A 19,013-nucleotide genomic window follows, 5' to 3' on the forward strand; every position below is an offset into this window, starting at 1 on the left:
TCCTCCAGTATTTTATACGTCGTTATCATGTCCTCCCCTATCTCTCCTGTCCTCCAGTGTCGTCACATCTATTTCCCTTAACCTGTCCTCGTAGGACATGCTCCTTTGCTCCGGGACTAGTCGTGTTACAAACCTTTGCACATTCTCTAGTTTCCTTACATGCTTGGCTAGGTGTGGGTTCCAAAGTGGTGCTGCATATTCCAATATAGGCCTAACGTACACAGTGTACAGGGTCCTGAACAATTCCTTATTATGATGTCGGAATGCTGTTCTTAGGTTTTCTAGGCGCCTATATGCTGCAGGAGTTGTTTGGTTGATGTGCGCCTCTGAAGATATGCCTGGTGTTATACTCATCCCGAGATCCTTTTCCTTGAGCGAGGTTTGTAGTCTCTGTTCCCCTAGACTGTACTCCGTCTACGGTCTTCTTTGCCTTTCCCCAATCTTCATGACTTTGCACTTGGGATTGAACTTGATGGGGTTGAACACATACGCACACGGTGTGTGCGTGTGTTTGTGTGTGCGTGTGTTTGTGTGTGCGTGTGTTTGGTGTCTGCGTGTGTGTGTGTGCACGTGTGTATGTGTGCTCGTGTGTATGTGTGCTCGTGTGTCTGTGTGCTCGTGTGTCTGTATGCGCGCGTGTCTGTGGGCGTGCGTGTCCGTGCGCGCGTGCATGCTCACAAATTACCAGGACAATCATCAGTCAACCTGGTGAATAATTACCAACAGACTGAGGTGGCTTTATCAGTAATCCCATAAAAAGACTGATCAACAAATACTCTAAATAAGAGTCTAAATAAAAGCAATGTGAATTTATCAGGCAACCAGTATTAATGTTCTGAGTGAACCGAGTGTGTAACTGTGAACAGAGTGAACCAAGTGTGTAACTGTGAACAGAGTGAACCAAGTGTGTAACTGTGAACAGAGTGAACCGAGTGTGTAACTGAACAGTGAACCAAGTGTGTAACTGAACAGTGAACCAAGTGTGTAACTGTGAACAGAGTGAACCAGTGTAACTGTGAACAGTGAACCAAGTGTGTAACTGTGAACAGTGAACCAAGTGTGTAACTGTGAACAGAGTGAACCGAGTGTGTAATTGTGAACAGAGTGAAGCGAGTGTGTAACTGTGAACAGAGTGAACCGAGTGTGTAACAGTGAACAGAGTGAACCAAGTGTGTAACTGTGAACAGAGTGAACCAAGTGTGTAACTGTGAACAGAGTGAACCGAGTGTGTAACTGAACAGAGTGAACCGAGTGTGTAACAGTGAACAGAGTGAACCAAGTGTGTAACTGTGAACAGAGTGAACTGAGTGTGTAACTGTGAACAGAGTGAACCGAGTGTGTAACTTTGAACAGAGTGAACCAAGTGTGTAACTTTGAACAGAGTGAACCAAGTGTGCAACTGTGAACAGAGTGAACCGAGTGTGTAACTGTGAACAGAGTGAACCAAGTGTGTAACTGTGAACAGAGTGAACCAAGTGTGTAACTGTGAACAGAGTGAACCGAGTGTGTAACTGTGAACAGAGTGAACCGAGTGTGTAACTGTGAACAGAGTGAACCAGTGTAACTGTGAACAGTGAACCAAGTGTGTAACTGTGAACAGAGTGAACCAAGTGTGTAACTGTGAACAGAGTGAACCGAGTGTGTAACTGTGAACAGAGTGAACCGAGTGTGTAACTGTGAACAGTGAACCAAGTGTGTAACTGTGAACAGAGTGAACCAGTGTAACTGTGAACAGTGAACCAAGTGTGTAATTGTGAACAGTGAACCAAGTGTGTAACTGTGAACAGAGTGAACCAAGTGTGTAACTGTGAACAGAGTGAACCGAGTGTGTAACTGTGAACAGAGTGAACCAAGTGTGTAACTGTGAACAGAGTGAACCGAGTGTGTAACTGTGAACAGAGTGAACCGAGTGTGTAACTGTGAACAGAGTGAACCGAGTGTGTAACTGTGAACAGAGAGAACCGAGTGTGTAACTGAACAGAGTGAACCAAGTGTGTAACTGTGAACAGAGTGAACCAAGTGTGTAACTGAACAGAGTGAACCAAGTGTGTAACTGTGAACAGAGTGACCCAAGTGTGTAACTGTGAACAGAGTGAACCAAGTGTGTAACTGTGAACAGAGTGAACCAAGTGTGTAACTGTGAACAGAGTGAACCAAGTGTGTAACTGTGAACAGAGTGAACCAAGTGTGTAACTGTGAACAGAGTGAACCAAGTGTGTAACTGTGAACAGAGAGAAGCAAGTGTGTAACTGTGAACAGAGAGAAGCAAGTGTGTAACTGTGAACAGAGTGAACCAAGTGAATGGTAGGTGGAGTAATTAACTGAAGGGCAGGTGGAGTAATTAGATGTAGGGTAGGTGGAGTAATTAATTGAAGGGCAGGTGGAGTAATTAACTGAAGGGCAGGTGGAGTAATTAACTAAAAGGCAGGTGGAGTAATTAACTGTAGGTCAGGTGAATTAATTACATGAAGGGCAGCTGGAGTAATTAACTGTAGGGCAGGTGGAGTAATTAATTGAAGGGTAGGTGGAGTAATTAATTGAAGGGTAGGTGGAGCAATTAATTGAAGGGCAGGTGGAGTAATTAACTGAAGGGCAGGTTGAGTAATTAACTGAACGGCAGGTGGAGTAATTAACTGAAGGGCAGGTGGAGTAATTAACTGAAGGGCAGGTGGAGTAATTAACTGAAGGGCAGGTGGAGTAATTAACTGAAGGGCAGGTGGAGTAATTAACTGAAGGGCAGGTGGAGTAATTAACTGTAGGACAGGTGGAGTAATTAACTGTAGGACAGGTGGAGTAATTAACTGTAGGACAGGTGGAGTAATTAACTGTAGGACAGGTGGAGTAATTAACTGTAGGACAGGTGGAGTAATTAACTGTAGGACAGGTGGAGTAATTAACTGTAGGACAGGTGGAGTAATTAACTGAAGGACAGGTGGAGTAATTAACTGTAGGACAGGTGGAGTAATTAACTGTAGGACAGGTGGAGTAATTAACTGTAGGACAGGTGGAGTAATTAACTTAAGGCCAGGTGGAGTTAATTACGGTCGAGAAACAGAATTTAAATAATCAGTTTGCAAAAGGAATCACTTTTCCACAAAGGTAGAACCGCCAGGGAATGGGGAGGGGAGGGGGTGGGGGACGGGGAGGGGGAGAGGAAGAAGTTAAATGCATGGAGGGTGTTTAGGGATCGGAAATATGAGAGGGGGGTAAAAACGTGGGAGGGGATTTGGTGCCAGATCACAAGGGGGGAGGGGGGGAGATTCCTTTTTCATTTCCCGAAACTCCTCACTTACGTATATTAATTTTAATAATCCCTTATATAATGGAAAAATTGTATTGGAGAAATACATTTTATTTATTTATTTTATTAGCACATTGGCCGTTTCCTACCAAGGCAGAGTGACCCGGAAAAAGAAGAAACGCTTTCATCATCATTCACTCCATCACTGTCTTGCCAGAGGCGCGCCAAAAGCTGCAATAACATCACCCCCCTCCACAGAAGAACATAAGAAAGGAGGAACACTGCAGCAGGCCTGTTGGCCCATACTAGGCAGGTCCTTCACAATCCATCCCACTAACAAAATATTTGCCCAACCCAATTTTCAATTCTACCCAAGCAGGGGCTCTGGTGGCCTGGTGGTTAACGCTCTCGCTTCACACGGTGAGGGCCTGGGTTCGATTCCCAGCCCGAGTAGAAACATTGGACGTGTTTCTTTCCACCTGTTGTCTATGTTCCCCATCAGTAAAATGGGTACCTGGGTGTTAGTCGACTGGTGTGGGTCGCATCCTGGGACATTGACCTAAGGAGGCCTGGTCACAGACCGGGCCGCGGGGGCGTTGACCCCCGGAACTCTCTCCAGATCTCCAGATAAGCAATAAGCTTTGATAATTCTATTAACTCACGTGCAACTTCCACTCAAATCCAACCCCTCTCATTCATGTATTTATCCAACCTAAATTTGAAACTACCCAAGGTTCTATCCTCACTAACCCTACTAGGCAGACTGTTCCACTAATCAACTACCCTATTTCCAAACCAATACTTTCATATTATATATATATATATATATATATATATATATATATATATATATATATATATATATATATATATATATATATATATATATATATATGCATGCAGAACAACCACTGAAATAATAGCATAGTTGAGTATACCTGGTAAGGTGTATGGTAGAGTTATTATTGAAAGATTTAAGGGTAAGACACAGCAGGATCGAAGATAAACAATGAGGTTTTAGGGGATGTGTCGACTAAGTGTTTTTATTCAAGCCTATAATTGAACAATATTTAGATGAGGGTTTGGAAGTTTTCGTTGGATTTATGGATTAAGAATTGGCATAAGATATTGTGGATAGGGAAGCGATGTAGATGATGTTGCAAGTGTATGGAATAAATGGTAGGTTATTGAAAGCAGTTAAGAGTTTCTACGAGGATAGTGAGACTCAGGTTATGGTATGTAGGGGAGAGGGTGATTATTTCCCATAGTTTAATATACGCATTTATAGAAGGAGTTGTAGATTAGAAGATAAAGAATCTAATACAAAGTGAAAGTTGTCACAGTTGCTGTTCATCGATGACACTGTGCTTTTGAGAGATTCTAAAGAGAAGTTGCGAAGGTTGGTGGACGAATTTGGGAGGACATGAAGGAACGAATTGAAAGCGAATATACGAAACAGCAAGGTGATGAGGGTAACAAAATATTAGGCAATGAAAGACTGGATTTCAGAGTGGAAGGAGGGGGTATGGAGGAAGTGAATGTGTTCCGATATTTGGGAGTGGACTTGTCGGCGAATGGTTATATGAAAGACGAGGTGAACCATAGAATTGATGAGGGGAAAATGGTGGGTGGTGCACTGAGGCATCTGTGGAGACAAAGGTTATCTACGGAGGCAAAACAGGGGAACAGTATGACAGCATAATGGTACCAGCGCTCTTATATGGGTATGTAGAATGGAGATAAATGTTGCACCAAGGAGGAGGCTGGAGGGAGCGGAGATGTTGTGTCTGAGAGCAATATTTGGTATAAATATTATGCAGAGAATTCATAGTTTGGAGATTAGGAGGTGCGGGATTCCTAAAAGTAGTATCCAGAAAAATGAGGAGGGTGTTGTCGAGGTGGTTTGGACATTCTGAGAGGATGGAGCAAAATAAGATGATTTGGAGGGTGTATAAATTTGTATTGGAGGGAAGGCGGGGTAAGGATCGATCTTGGAATGGATGGAGAGTGGGGGTAAAGGAGGTTTTAGCAGGCATGTGTGAGGGTGTTAGATAGGAGTGGAGGAAAGTGGATTTAATGATTTGAGCGGAAGGGATTCAGGAAAGCCGGTTAACCGGACTGGAGTTCTGTAGGTGGGAAATACAGTGCCTGCACTCTGGACGAGTGGGGGTATATGCAGTTTGAAAGGAAAGGCATCTGAACTGTAGTATCGGTGCGTCTTTGAAAAGATGGCGATAATGCGAGTGATGGTGAAAGCGTTTCTTCTTCAAGTCACCCTGCCTCGGTGTAAAAAAATATACCTCTATATACGAGAGAATACAAACATCTGAGAATCTCCACGACTACGGTGCTCTTCGCACCTACTGCTAGGTTGAAGGACTGATTACCTCATCTTCTGTACATAGTTCTCCGGTCTTCGAGTTATGTCCTGGAATTTGTATTGATAAAGCCACTGGATGGCGAAACGTCCACAATAAAGATACCCAGATGTTGCACATGTGTCTCAATTTCATCAATACAATCACCTAACAATTATATAGAAAATAAAATCAAAATTCTTTTAAATTAACATTTACACAAGATGACCGGGAGGTAAATAACGTAACGCTTATGAGGATTATTATAATTACTATACAACTGAGAAATTGGAATATAAACTATACTGAAGACAGGTATATTTACGATTAGTTTACTGTAGTTTATTAGTAAACCTCCTTTGTTTATTGGTCCACCCAGGGCTAAGCTTTAGAGCCTGTCACGCAAGCTCCTCTTCGCCTACTGAAGTAAATACTTGGGAAGCTTTGAGAAAAGTTTGGACAAGTGGGTGGGTGGATGTTTGGTTTGAGAAGAATGTGCCTTGTATGGGCCAGTAGCCCTCATGCAGTGTTCCTCCATTCTTATGTTAACTAGCAGCTCTTGGCCCCGCTCCCAAACTAGCTGCCTGCTAGGTTCGCTATTTCCTAGCCTCACTGGCCATATTGTGTGTGTGTGTGTGTGTGTGTGTGTGTGTGTGTGTGTGTGTGTGTTTACCTGTTAAGGATACCGAAATCTCTAATTAAGGAATTTAAGTAAACAAGTGTAAACATAACTTGAGATACACCCCTTCAAGTGTATATATACTGCTGTTCTCAGTGTATACATACAAAGAGTGATGTGCTCCTCAAAATATATACTTAGTGGTTTCCAGGTGTTACACTGAGTTGGAAGAGTCACTGAGCTGAGGAGTATATCATCCTTCCTGGGAAACAAGATCTTGTAAGGATTCTTCCTACCTGGGAAACAAGATCTTGAAAGAACTCTTCCTTCCTGGGAAACAAGATCTTGTAAGGACTCTTCCTTCCTGGGAAACAAGAACATGTAAGGACTCTTCCTTCCTGGGAAACAAGAACATGTAAGGACTCTTCCTTCCTGGGAAACAAGATCTTGTAAGGACTCTTCCTTCCTGGGAAACAAGATCTTGAAAGAACTCTTCCTTCCTGGGAAACAAGATCTTGTAAGGACTCTTCCTTCCTGGGAAACAAGAACATGTAAGGACTCTTCCTTCCTGGGGAAGCAGAGAACACAACAACATTGAGGTGGGAGACCTCTGAGAAGGAGACGTAAATAAGTGAAGAGGAGCCCATGCATTTTTTATAAATGTTTTGTGTTGGTTCTCAACAGTGGAGAGTCAAGTGGAGAGGAGGAGGAGGAGGAGGAGAGAGGAAGTAGAAAGAAGAAGGGAAATGTAAGAAAAGTAAGATAAGAAAACAGAGGAAGAGGAAGAAATTGGGAAAGAGAATCATAAGGGGGGAGATGAGGAGAAAGGAAGTAGAAAGAGGAAGAAGAGAAATTTAAGAAGAGCAGGATAAGAAAATAGATGAAGAGAAATGTAAGAAGCAGAGCAAATTAAGAAAACAGAAGAGGAAGAACATGGGAAAGAAGAGAAGCATAAGGAGGAAGATAAGGAGGAGGAGGAGGAGAAGCTGAGGAGGGATGAAGAGAGAGAGGTGGGGGGTAGGGGGTGAAAGAGGTTGTGGTGTCGTCACCGTATCCCTCATTTCGGCTCTGGCTTCGGTCTCACTCTACCACAACACCACCGTGAATCCTCACCTGCGCTTAACCCCGCCGAGTCGCATCTACACCCCTCGCCACCCACTGCCACCCACTGAAACCAAGACCAACAGGCGCTTCCGAACGAGGCGGAGCGGAGCTTTGGCGCTAGGAATCGGACGCGACAAGACCATTATTGCAGATAAAGCAGGTATATTGTTGCAACCAAGTTGAATAGGCACAGCAAAGCCAGGGACCTAAAGTGCAATGTTCGAATGAATGTACTCGCATCTTGGTATAATGCCAACTGGCTGTTACCAGTGGGATATCAGGGCGATGATTTTGTTATAGGGAGCCTGGGCCGCCAGGTTCACGCTAATTCTCAGATTAGCTCATGGCCAAGTGAGGTTTGAGTATATGTTTATGTAATTTACGAACGCTGGTGAGATTAACACACAGGCTTGTTTACTGCGTCTTGTATAAACGCATCCGCCAACGATGGTGCAAGATATTAACTGGGTAAACTTACGTTTACATCAATGTACTCACTCCAGAAATAACCCAGATTTTGAAAAGCAAACCACAGAGTTTCGGTCCATTTTGGACCATAAATTTTAGTCCACGATGGACCGAAATCTCATATGACGTCTCTCCATATTGTGGACCGGTTGTGGATTCATCCACTTAGGTATTATGACTTATTCTCAGTGTATTTACCATTTGTGTTTGCAGGAGTCGAGGCATACCTCCTAGTTCCACCCTCTTAACTCTTACTATGCTCACAAATTTAAGTTTATTTGTGCTGAAGAAAGCTGCGCGATTATATATATATATATATATATATATATATATATATATATATATATATATATATATATATATATATATATATATATATTCAACAAGTCGGCCGTCTCCCACCGAGGCAGGGTGACCCAAAAAGAAAGAAAATCCCCATAAAGAAAATACTTTCATCACACAATCACTGTTTTTTGCAGAGGTGCCCAGAATACAACAGTTTAGAAGTATATACATATAAAAATACACAATATATCTCTCCAAACTGCCAATATCTCAAACCCCTCCTTTAGAGTGCAGGCATTTTACTTCCCATTTCCAGGACTCAAGTCCAATTATATAAAATAACCGGTTTCCCTGAATCCCTTCACTAAATATTACCCTGCTCACACTCCAACAGTTCGCCAGGTCCCAAATACCATTTGTCTCCATTCACTCCTATCTAACACGCTCACGCACGCTTGCTGGAAGTCCAAACCCCTCGCCCACAACACCTCCTTTACCCCCTCCCTCCAACCTTTTCGAGGACGACCCCTACCCCGCCTTCCTTCCCCTACAGATTTATACGCTCTCCATGTCATTCTACTTTGATCCATTCTCTCTAAATGACCAAACCACCTCAACAAACCCTCTTCAGCCCTCTGACTAATACTTTTAACTCCACACCTCCTAATTTCCACACTCCGAATTTTCTGCATAATATTTACACCACACATTGCGCTTAGACAGGACATATCCACTGCCTCCAACCGCCTCCTCGCTGCAACATTTACAATCCAAGCTTCACACCCATATAAGAGTGTTGGTACTACTATACTTTCATACATTCCCTTCTTTGCCTCCATAGATAACATTTTTTGCCTCCACATATACCTTAATGCACCACTCACATTTCCTCCTTCATCAATTCCATGATTAACCTCATCCTTCATAAATTCATCCGCTGACACGTCAACTCCCAAATATCTGAAAACATTCACCTCTTCCATACTCCTCCCCAATTTGATATCCAATTTTTCTTTATCTAAATGATTTGATACTCTCATCACCTTATTCTTTTCTATGTTCACTTTCAACTTTCTACCTTTACACACACTCCCAAATTCGTCCACTAACCTTTGCAATTTTTCTTTAGAATACAGTATCATCAGCATAAAGTAACTGTGTCACTTCCCATTTTGTATTTAATTCCCCATAATTTAATCCCACCCCTCTCCCGAACACCCTAGCATTTACTTCTCTTACAACCCCATCTATAAATATATTAAACAACCATGGTGACATTACATATTCCTGATCCCTGTCTAAGACCTACTTTTACCAGGAAGTAGTCTCCCTCTCTTCTACACACCCTAACCTATATAATATATATATCTTGTAACTACTTGTCCGACAGAGGTGCACCATGGAATTTTGGTACACGTATCTCCTTCAATCTATTAGTAATACTCTGTAATGCAAGAGTCTATCTTCCTGCTTACCTTTCACTACTATCAAGACCAAATACCGGCTTCTAGACTGAGGGTCTGTTTACCTTATCTTCCACTGTCTTTTGTGTATAGTTTTGCAAGACAGAGGCTAATTGGCACTTTTACTTTGTACTATATCATCTCTGTAGTGAAGTGAAAAAAGCCGCTGGTTAGCAAAACGTCTTCAAATAAAGATACCCAGGTGTTGCACATACGTCTAATTTCTCATCTTGTGGGTACTGTGTACCACTGCTTTATTGATAAAGTACTGTGTTGAAAACCTATCAAACTCGGCCCCAAATATCCTACTGCTTAATGATATTAAGGCATCTAAAATAAAGAGATGTAGCAAATATTGTAATACCGTCGTAGCAGCAAGTTTGGATAAGTCTCCCTTATTTAGCATCCGCAATAAATTTACGTAAAGCGAGCACAAAGCAACCGTGCAGACTAGGAAATAGCTTCAATCTTATACATATACGAATAATGAGGACCTGGTCAGGGATGTAATGGTGTCACAAACACAGACCACAACTTAAATGAAGTTCAGACCTGCGTATGGACTAATTTAGAACAAATTGATCGATCATGATGGCATACTCAACAAATTTAACTTCGGCAATAAGAACATCAATATCTCAGTAACCTTACTGAGATATTCTGGGAATATGAAACGACCAACGTCGATCTTATTGGCAATAAATATATGCTCCAGACACACACATCTCTGCAAAAAATAACTCTCACATAAGAGAATGAAACTTATGACGACGTTTCGGTCATATGTAAAATCCTGTACAGAAGCATCTAGCATGGAGCCTTCTACGTAAAGGAGCTGGAACATACACTGATGGTAATAAAGAAGTGAATGAAAACTGAAGTCACAGTACGATTGTGTCCCGTGAATCATTTAGTCTAAGGGATAACCACTCAAACAAGTTTTTCATGAGACACTAAATGATCCAAGCATCTACGCAATCTTTTGACTAAACCCTAACTCTACTTGGCTTCACAGAAGCCGTTGCTAGCATGCCCATGCACTCTACCCCTGGCTCAGATAAGATGAACTCCATATTCTCCAAAAATTGCAAGAAACCACTATCTACAGCACTGAGGTAATGACAACCTTCAGACTACGAAAAGAATCTTTTGACAAGCGAGATCATAAGAGGTGGAGAAAGGGAGTCGAAAGACGCTTCCAGGGATGAGAAAGATCAGAAGTAGGAAAATTAAGGGTATGTGTGAGATTTCTCAGCGTAGAGACTGTGTATAAAAAGTAAATATCCAGGGACTTGTGGCAGGGTAATCATTCGGTGACTTCAAAATACGTTTTAAGTTTATTTTTCTGTACTGAGTCATCAGTATTCTGTGGGAGAGAATAGTCAAATTTCCCTCCCCATAAGTTAATTAGGGTAACCGTTAACATTACCCTACTCCTCCACAAAAGTGGTAGCACAGCAATCATTAAAAAAGCTTCAGACGAATAACCACTATCATCATACATTATCAAAATCTTTAAAAGTGCCTTAAGATGTAAGACTGCCATTCGCAAGGAATCACAACTGTATAACTCGGGGCAGCATTGGTTTAGAGCGATCGCTCCTGTCTTTCGCAACTGCTGGATCATTATTACATGGTCTTGGGAGAACAGAAGGACAAGCAAAATGCAGATGTTTACACGGACTTTGCAAAAGCCTTCGACACTTGCGACCATGGCGTAATAGCGAATAAAATGCATGCAAAAGGAATAAATTGGAAAGTGGGCAGACATATATTTAACTTCAACAGAACCCAGAGAGTAAGAGTGAATAGAGTGAAACTAGGGGCTATCACCGTGAAAAACAACTCTGTTTAAGGTACAGTACATGCCCCATCTCTCTCATTTGTTCTATCCAACACAGGCACATTATTAATAGTCATGTATCGTCCTTTGCAGATACCAGAATATGTACGAGCGGCACTCATCGAGGACACAGTATATCTCCACGCTGATACAATCCAAGTCTTCCAGTGGCCCACTAGCAGTAATGTAATAATCAGTGAGAATGAACTCCTCTGTGGTAAAACTGAGAAATTAAAGACTGAGACCAAGTATGAGACGAGATCAAATCATTCCAGAAAGCTCGAGTTTAATATGAGGAACCTGGGAGTGACAATGTCAGAGAATCTCGTATTCAAGGCACACAATATCATTATCAGTACGACAAGAAAATAACCTGGTTGGAATTATTAGAACATTCAAGAAAAAGATCCTGAGCCAATTTTTATATTCTTTATATTCTTCTTGTTTTCTCAAGGCTGAAATACAGTTGTATACCAACGACCTCCCTACAAGGTGGGGAAAGTTGCTGAACTGGAAAATATACTAAGAACGTTCATTGGTCTTGAAAATTCAGTCAAGCATTTAAACTCCTGGTAACACTGGAAGGCCCTTGAAGTGTACCCTTTGGAACGTAGGTGAGAAAATTATAAAAAAATTGACACCTAGAAAACTTCAGAGGGATTAGTCTCAAACCCCACGCGCTAAAATGACTGTATATTGAATTAAGATGGTTGGTAGGTGGAAAATACCTCCAGTGCAAAGCAGGGATTCGACGAGTACAAAAAGAGATTAATCAGTGTAAGGGGACCAAGGCTTTTCCATATGTTCCCTTTGTGAATAAGGGAAAATTACCATCACTCCAGTGGCTGTCTTCAAGAGGGAATTTATTGTATTTTCCAGCATATAAGGCGCACAAGTATGCAAGACAGAGATAAATGGTTTTGAAACCGACATGTTGAAGATTGAGATACTTATGCAACATATGGGAATCTTCATTAAGGAAACATTTCGTCATGCAGTTGCTTCATCAGTCTAATACAAAGCAGATATGGGTAAGGAGGAGGAGTAGTTTGAGGTAACCAGTCCCTCAGCCTGGAATCGATGTGTTCAATCCATCACTCTTGTAGAAAGTACAGCATATGGCCAGAGTGATACAAGGAATTCTTCAACACTTGTTCAACCTTTGTACGAAGACCTACTTACACTAGTGGATGGTTCCACTGTGATCCCGCCTCCTGCTTCCACTCACCTGACTACAGTATATAAGCTGCTTCTCCGGCCATATGCTGTACTTTCTACAAGAGTGATGTACGGAACACATCGATTCCAGGCTGAGGGACTGATTACCTCAAACTCCTCCTCTCCTTACCCATTTCTACTTTGTATTGGACTGATGAAGCCAGTGTGGCGAAACGTTTCCTTAATAAAAGTTCCCATATGTTGCATAAGTGTTTCAATCAATATAAGACTTTTTTTTACGCAGGGTTTGACAAGGTTGGTTAAGGATTCCTAACTTTATTGACAAGCAACTGACAAGTTAATTAAGGATTCCTAACTTTATTGACAAGCAATTGGCAAGTTAAGGATCCCTAACTTTATTGACAAGCAATTGACAAGTTAAGGATCCCTAACTTTATTGACAAGCAATTGACAAGTTAAGTATCCCTAACTTTATTGACAAGCTAAGAGCTGTTACCTACATCAGCTCATTTGCAAGCCTTTTCATTGTTAAGATACATGTCTCTTCCCAGGCGGTTATAACGTGACGTTAGTAAATAACCTGCTAAAGCATAACCCAGAGTTTGAGCATATAAGACGCAGGGTGATTTTTCAAAGATTTTTAGTTGGAAAAAAGTGCGCCTTATATGCCGGAAAATACAGAGGGTTCAAATTGGTTCCAGATCAACTGGGTTAAGGTTCATACGATGGGCTAGTAACCCCATTCTCCTGTATATTTTACTAAATTTGAAAAACTCTTTTTTCTTTTCAGGTCACCCTGCTTCGGTGGGATACTGCCGGTGCGTTGAAACCTAGGTACTATGTGACCCATACATGTTTAACGCTAACCCGTGTATTGGGACACTGACAATCGTAATTCTGATCTTTGGAATAAAAACGGTATCACCTTCAACGTGACCGTTGGAATTAAAAACGGTATCCCCTTTAACTTGGCCGTTGGAAAAAACGGCATCCCCTTTAACTTGGCAACTAGAACAAAAACGGTATCCTCTTTAACTTGCTCGTTGGAACAAAAACGGTATTACCGTTAACGACCTTTGGAACAAAACCTATTACCTATAACTTGACCGTTGGAACAAAAACTATCGCCTATAACTTGACCGAAGGAACAAAAACGGTATCCATCATCTTGACCGTTAGAGCCTAAAACGGTATTTTCATTACCGTTGAAACGCAATATTCCCTTTAGCTTGGCCGTTGGAGCAAAAAATTGTCCCTCTATCATTACTGTTGAAACGAAAACAAAAGTCTTCATCTTAGCTGTTAGAACAAACCAGTATCCCCTTTATTATCGTTGAAAAAAACGATATCGCCTTCATTCTTACCTTTGGAACAAAAACGATATTTTAACTATTGAAACAAAAACGGTATCCCTTTCATTCTTACTGATGGAACAAAAACTGTATCCCCTGCATTCATACCGTTGGAACAAAAACTGTATTCCCTTCATTTTTACCGTTGAAACAAAAGCGGTATCTTTACCATTAAAAAAACGATATTTTAACCATTGGAACAAAAACGGTATCCCATTCATTCTTACCGATGGAACAAAAAGGGTATTCCCGTTATTCATATCGTTGGAACAAAACGGTATCCCCTTCATATCGTTGGAACAAAACGGTATCCCCTTCATACCGTTGGAACAAACACAATATCTCCTTCATTCTTACTGCTGGAACAAAACCGGTATCGCCGTCTCCCAGAAAACCGAACTTCATAAAACTGCATGAAAAAAACCCTCTCGAACAGTATTTAAATGACCCTCAGAGTATCCTATTTCCACCTCCGTATAATATACATCATTAAGCGCTAAACCCCCGTGGGTAAGCCACTACACTGTTGGAGTCTCGAACCACCGTCCCCTATCCTTATTTTCCTAAGTGAAAAAATTTTCTTGCTAGTCCTCGTGAGAAATATTTCACTAGTGAAAGAATTATCTTGCAAGTTCTCGAGAGAGAAATATTTCCCGAGTGTAAGAGTTTTCTTGCTAGTCCTCGAGAGAGAAATTTTTCCCGAGTGAAAGAATTTTCTTGCTAGTCCTCGAGAGAGAAATATTTCCCGAGTGAAAGAATTTTCTCGCTAATCCTTGAGAGAAATATTTCCCGAGTGAAAGAATTTTCTCGCTAGTCCTCGAGAGAAATATTTCCCGAGTGAAAGAATTTTCTCGCTAGTCCTCGAGAGAAATATTTCCCGAGTGAAAGAATTTTCTCGCTAGTCCTCGAGAGAAATATTTCCCGAGTGAAAGAATTTTCTCGCTAGTCCTCGAGAGAAATATTTCCCGAGTGAAAGAATTTTCACGCTAGTCCTCGAGAGAAATATTTCCCGAGTGAAAGAATTTTCTCGCTAGTCCTCGAGAGAAATATTTCCCGAGTGAAAGAATTTTCTCGCTAGTCCTCGAGAGAAATATTTCCCGAGTGAAAGAATTTTCTTGCTGGACCTCTGGACACAAACAAAAACTTACTCATTAAGACAACAAAAACACAACAAGTGCCCCTACAATGGTAGTTAATTGACAATTCCTGTTTATAAACATGTTTTTTGGGGCCGGTCAGCGGCGTGATTAATGCATTTTTATAATTAATGAACAGATGAGTGTTGAACACAGCCGACACAACACGGGGTGTAGTACTCGCACCTTACTCATTACTCACTAACTGTTACCCATCATTAGTGTCCCAGCATGTTATTCACACCCTTACTCGCCAGTTACTAGGTACTGAGTGACTCGCCAGTTACTAGGTACTGAGTGACTCGTCAGTTACTAGGTACTGAGTGACTCGTCAGTTACCAAGTACTGGTGACTCGTCAGTTACCAAGTACTGGTGACTCGCCAGTTACCAAGTACTGGTGACTCGCCAGTTACCAAGTACTGGTGACTCGCCAGTTACCAAGTACTCGCCAGTTACCAAGTACTGGTCACTCACCAGTTATTAGGTACTAGTGACTCGCCAGTTACTAGGTACTAGTGACTCACGAAATCGTAATGACACGATTGCAAACAAACCATACCACGCGACGGTCTGGAGTTTTGAGACTCTCTGACCGCGGGTTCAAATCCCGCCCGTGGTATGGTTTTTTTTTACTAGTGACTCGCCAGTTACCAAGTACTGGTGACTCGCTAGTTACCAAGTACTGGTGACTCGCCAGTTACCAAGTACTGGTGACTCGCCAGTTACCAAGTACTGGTGACTCGCCAGTTACCAAGTACTGGTGACTCGCCAGTTACCAAGTACTGGTGACTCGCCAGTTACCAAGTACTGGTGACTCGCCAGTTACCAAGTACTGGTGACTCGCCAGTTACCAAGTACTGGTGACTCGCCAGTTACCAAGTACTGGTGACTCGCCAGTTACCAAGTACTGGTGACTCGCCAGTTACCAAGTACTGGTGACTCGCCAGTTACCAAGTACTGGTGACTCGCCAGTTACCAAGTACTGGTGACTCGCCAGTTACCAAGTACTGGTGACTCGCCAGTTACCAAGTACTGGTGACTCACCAATTACCAAGTACTGGTGACTCACCAGTTACTAGGTAATAGTGACTCGCCAGTTACCAAGTATTGGTGACTCGCCAGTTAAGAAGTACTGGTGACTGGAATGACGACAGTTACCAGCTACTCACCAGTTCATCACTGGTTTTGTGTGTGTGTGTGTGTGTGTGTGTGTGTGTGTGTGTGTGTGTGTGTGTGTGTGTGTGTGTGTATGTGTGTGTGTGTATGTGTGTGTGTGTATGTGTGTGTGCCCGCGCGCGCGCAACAAATATACAACAACAAAACAGGTTAAAGGTCACGTGACCTAGATTGGCATACGCCACTCATTACACTTGATGGATAACCCAGCTTGGACAAGCCAGGTAAATAGCCTGGCTTTCCTCCATTAGCGTTGAGAGTGTCGGCACCTTGCATATTAAACCTGAGTCATAACTCACACTGAAAGAATCTTTCGCAAAAAAAAAAAAAGGGGGTTGAAAGTTTCTTTATATTGCAAAAATCTATTTTCATGCTGAATTTATATATATATATATATATATATATATATATATATATATATATATATATATATATATATATATATATATATATATATATATATATATAACGTCGAGCCGAATAGGTAAAAACTTATGATTGTGGTTTAAAAAACACTTTTTGCCGAATATGGCAAGCAAAAATTTTTTTGTACAGTAATTTCGCAAAAATCATTTTGAACCTAACGAAAAATATGTATTTCCTTGTGTGTCAAATTATTGTAAACTCTAAAATATATTTAGTTGGTTAAGGATAAATTAAATTGTGCTTGTTGTATTATGGTTAGGCAAGTTTTCTAAGGTTCTTTTGGTACAAAATTATTAATTTTTAAATAAGCATTAAATGAAAAAAATATGTCTTTGAACGCATATGAAAAAGTTTTTTAGAAAGGACTTAATTTTAAACGAGTTCTTAAGTAACCAGTTTTACCTATTCGGCACGACATTATATATATACATACATATATATGTTTACTGATCATATACATGTCCAACTGTTGCAAATGTGTCTTACTCTTCAACTTGTCGGTATTTCATACCATTTTTAAGATGTGCGGATTTTGTCTACAAACCAATAATTTCTTTTGCCAAACGTACAGAAAATGTGTTTTATTTGACTTCACGAAACTCTGAAAAAACACGAAAGTAACGTACGTCTTTGATGCTATTTGATACTCGCTTTTGGCTGACCCTAAGATAGGGTGAGTGGAATTAAACTAATATTTGACGTAAATTTTAGGAACTTGCGTAAGTTTGCTTGGTTATATACAAAATATTAAAAATTGATTATATACCATGCTAGTTTTTGTGATTATTCTTATATACACTCCTCTCTCTGTATATACACCGAGAAGCGCGTATCCATTGGGGTATATACAACGAGAGGCGTGTATCCAATGTTGTAAATATACCGAGAGGCGTGTATCCAGTGTTGTAAATATACCGAGAGGCGTGTATCTACTGTTGTAAATATACCGAGGCGTGTATCCACTGTTGTAAATATACCGAGAGGCGTGTATCCAGTGTAAATATACCGAGAGGCGTGTATCCACTGGTGTAAATATACCGAGAGGCGTGTATCCACTGGTGCAAATACACCGAGAGGCGTTCATCTCCTATGGTATATAGCAGACTGGAGGTTCAGGTATCTCTCGTTTCCCCACATTGAAGCCACCGAGCTAACCAAGACGTGTTTACCTGGTGCTGGAATTAACTAATTAAAATGTAATCTAGCACATGAGAGTATACACCAGAAAGCTGCGCCTTTGTAGGTCAAAAAAATACGGCAACTGTCAGCTCTGTCAGCATTACTTAAACGCAGAGGATAAAAATTACTTATGAAGAAAAGTTATGTTTTTAAAAGTTAGGTAATATGGCCGACACAAAAACATTCGGATCGTGGCTTCTTCAGTCCAGCTAATAATGATTATTGTGTTACACGTTGTACACTTGAAACAGCTACTTACTCAGGTTCCTTTGAAGTGTCTGAGGTGGACAGGAGGGTTAAGCAACATGTCACATTCCCTCTTCTTTCTCTGTAAAAAAAAAAAAAATAGAGGTTTGAATCATTTACCTAAACTTTTAGTTTTATTCCTACCTCTAACTCTGCAGATCCCAAAATACACAGAAACTATTAATGTTCGCTACTATTTCTACCTTAAAAAAGATGCAAAAAATAAGCGCAACAAAAAATTACTGTTATATGAAAGTACCAAAAGGTACAATATCGCACATACGAGAGAGGAGCTTACGACGACGTTTCGGTCCGACTTCTATAGTAGAAATAGAAATCCCTAACATAGTACCAACTCCACACTGCTCTTCGACACCTACACCACTTCGCGTTCTATCATCATCTTTCTCTGGTTCAGTTCTCGACTATAGTAATTTGAATACTACCAGAAACACCTCTAACAGCAAGGGCTCAAAAAATTATCTATTCCACAAATTAACGACTTTAGGCTAACTCAGAGCTTCCCGAGTCTGCCGAAGTGTTGCAAAACACATACGAGGCTGCACGATGATCCTCGTCATGAATAGCAAACCCAAATATATCATCTAAACTCTCTTTTAGTCAGTCATACTGACTAAACAATAAAATATTACCTTCCCATTGTGAAAATATTTCTTATAACGCCTTTAAATCTCACCAACTCATAATTTACAAATCCAAAATTCAATTTGTTTTTCTTTAAAAAATCTTCTCCGCAATAAAATCCTAAAGTTAATAATGTTCCTTGGAAAAATTTAGTAGAAAATTATTTACATCAAAATACTATAAATCTAAATTAATAAGAAAAATAGACATGACATTATATTTCTCAAGCAATGACAAAAGAAATTAAATGCATAAACGACATGAAATTCAATAGCTATACTTCAGTCAAAAAC

At 40.8% G+C, this 19,013-nt stretch overlaps 1 long non-coding RNA gene across 2 annotated transcripts in view; it reads right to left on the reverse strand.

The window, feature by feature from the left end:
* Nucleotides 1-19,013, reverse strand: part of LOC138855124 (uncharacterized) — a 468,769-nt gene that overhangs the window by 147,282 nt on the left and 302,474 nt on the right. For both annotated transcript variants that reach the window (XR_011394282.1, XR_011394281.1), the window contains exon 3: nt 18,089-18,157. This is a non-coding gene — a long non-coding RNA (uncharacterized lncRNA). The remainder of the gene's footprint in view (nt 1-18,088; nt 18,158-19,013) is intronic.

This window comes from Cherax quadricarinatus, chromosome 82 (genome assembly GCF_038502225.1).
Source record: "Cherax quadricarinatus isolate ZL_2023a chromosome 82, ASM3850222v1, whole genome shotgun sequence".
Taxonomy (NCBI): Eukaryota; Metazoa; Arthropoda; class Malacostraca; order Decapoda; family Parastacidae; genus Cherax; species Cherax quadricarinatus.